This window comes from Tachyglossus aculeatus, chromosome 12 (genome assembly GCF_015852505.1).
Source record: "Tachyglossus aculeatus isolate mTacAcu1 chromosome 12, mTacAcu1.pri, whole genome shotgun sequence".
Lineage (NCBI taxonomy): Eukaryota > Metazoa > Chordata > Mammalia > Monotremata > Tachyglossidae > Tachyglossus > Tachyglossus aculeatus.
This window is the reverse complement of record NC_052077.1, coordinates 20,359,888-20,362,531: the sequence shown is the minus strand read 5'-3', so window position 1 is coordinate 20,362,531 and position 2,644 is coordinate 20,359,888.

Below are 2,644 nucleotides of genomic sequence, written 5' to 3'. Positions count from 1 at the left end.
TGTACTTCCCAAGAGCTTAGTACAGTGGTCTGCACACAGTAAGTGCTCAATAAATACGAACGATTGATTGATTGATTTGCTGAGTATTGGGATGTGCACAGACTGATGTTTCAGAAAAAAAGATCAGGGCACCAGAGTGAAATGCATACTGAAGAAGGCAGAGACAAGTGAGGAGACAGGATAAATCACTGAGGAAGTTGATAACAGTAATCAATCCATTACATGACCTGGAAATGTTGTGAAGTAAGAAGTGACATGATTTGGTTCCAGACAGACTATGGGGATTGAAAAAGAGGTAGGCCTCAAGCATAATGTCAAGTTTGTAGGCCTCAGAAATAGGAGTAATTGGCATTTGAGAGAGGAAAGTTAAGTGGGAGAATCAAAAAGTCCACATTGAGGTAGTACTGATGGGAAAGATAGGCATTCCAAAGGAATGAGTGTAAAGTAAAATTAGAAGAGGACTCGGAACAGAGTCTGGAGGGCTATTTGCAGTTAAGGTGTAGGAGATAGAGGAAGACCCAGCGAATGAGATGGAGAAAGAGCAGGTAGAGAGGTAAAAGATGAGACAAGAGAAAACTATGTCAGTAAACACAAGATGAGATAGCATTTCCAGGAGGAGTAAGTGGTCTATGGTGTTGAGAACAACCAAGAGGTAGAGGAAGATTAAGATAGAGTAGTGTCCAGTGGGTTTGGCAAGAATGACATCAAAGGTGACCTTGGAGAGAGCAGTCTCAGTGGAGTGAAGAGAGCAGGAACTAGACTGTAGATTGTCAAGAAGGGAATTGGAGAAGAGGAAGAGGTGGGTGGACACTAACTACTTAAGGAGATTGGACAGGAAAGTGAGCAAGAAGTTGGTGTGGTAGCTGGAAGATAATGTGGGATCCAGAGACTTTTGGGTTTTTTTTTTTTTTTTAAGGTTAAAGGAAATGTTATCCTGTCTAAAGGCAGAGGGTAAGTAGTCATCAGAGAACAAGTGGTTGAATGGGAGAAGAATGTGCTCCAGTGTTTTAGAAGGTGAGTAGGGATGGGGTCAGAGATACAGGTAAGGAGGCTAGATTTTGAAAGCAGTAGGGGATGATCTCCATAAAAAAGTCAGATAAAAACACTCTAGAGATTTGACAAAGCAGAATTTCATACAATGTTATTTGGCAATGGACAATTGAGAGGCAGTAGCAGAAGACAGAAAGATTAGCCTGGCATACCACAATTAGAAATAGGCTGGCCCACAAGAGGAAATGAGGAAAATGGAAGAAAAGCTGTGTGATTGACACTAGGAAGCCTGGAGAAATGAGGGGAAAAAACATGAAGTCAAATAGAGCAAAAAGACAACCAAATAGACCAAATGAATTGGTTTCCAGTTTTTAAATTGTATATTAATGTCAGAATAACAAACGTGCTAATATCAATTATTTCACAGGAAAAGAGGTTAGTTTCATCTAGCTCTAAGAGGTCAGGAAGTGCCAAGCAGCAGCAAAAATAAGCAGACCCAAGGTTTATTTGTACCAAGTTAAATCATATAAACTGACAAGTTATTAGTCATTTAATTGATTCCAAGGGAACATATACAAACAACAGCAATTCCAGAGAAAACTAAGTTGTTGAGATCAGTCCCTGGCAGACTATATATGCATGCACGCGCTCACATAGACCTCCTCCATATTCCAACATGGCATTACTGACTAAAATTTTTAACAGTGGTCTTGACGGTCAACCTCGACAGACAAGCCAACTACTTCCTTTGAATACAGTAGGTTTTGGCTTGTTTTTATGCCAGCAGCAACTATATTATAGTTGGAGTGAGCCATCAATCAATTAATCAGTCATATCAATTGTACTGAACACTTACAATGTGCAGGGCACTGTACTAACAGCTTGGGAGAGTACAACACAATAATATTACAGACACATTCCCTGTCCATAACGAACTTACATCTAGAGAGGGAAGACATGAAACCAAAGGATAGACAGAAAAGGGTCTGTTTTCATTTTAGGAGGTGGCCAAAATGGACACCAACAGCCAGCTATCCCAAGGCAAGAATCAGGAGGTACTGCCTGGGCTTTTTTCTTCTTCCCCATGTCCCCATCATGCAGAGAAACCATGCTACATAAGGGACAGACTTCAGAGGGCTAATGGACCAGAAAGCCACATGAGGGAGGCTGGGGAAAAAAAAAAACTGTGGCGCACCAAGACCTGGAGAGCCCAAACCTGAAAGTTTGGAAGCTCCAAATCCTCAAGGAACTCTGATGGGTTACTTACATCCTCCTATTTGTAATTTATTTTGGTAGATGATAAAATCCTTGTGGACAGGGATCATATACCAATTATTCTGTAGTCTCCTAAACACATATTATAGTGCTCTGAATACAGCAGGTGCTCAATAAATAAGGACTAATTGATTACTAGCATGGGCATCCCTTCAGGGTGCTCTCCAAACTCCTTTTTGCTCCACCTACCCAGAATTTTCCGCATCCCAATTTTACCATTGTATAAAGCTGCTAACAGTTCTGGTTACCACATATTATGAAGAACATAACAGAGCAAGAAAGGTTTCATAGAGAATAACTAAAACGATCAGGGGAATAGAGCTGCTTCTGTACAAGGAAGTCTAAAAAGATTAGGACTCAGTGTGGAGAGATGAAAGCT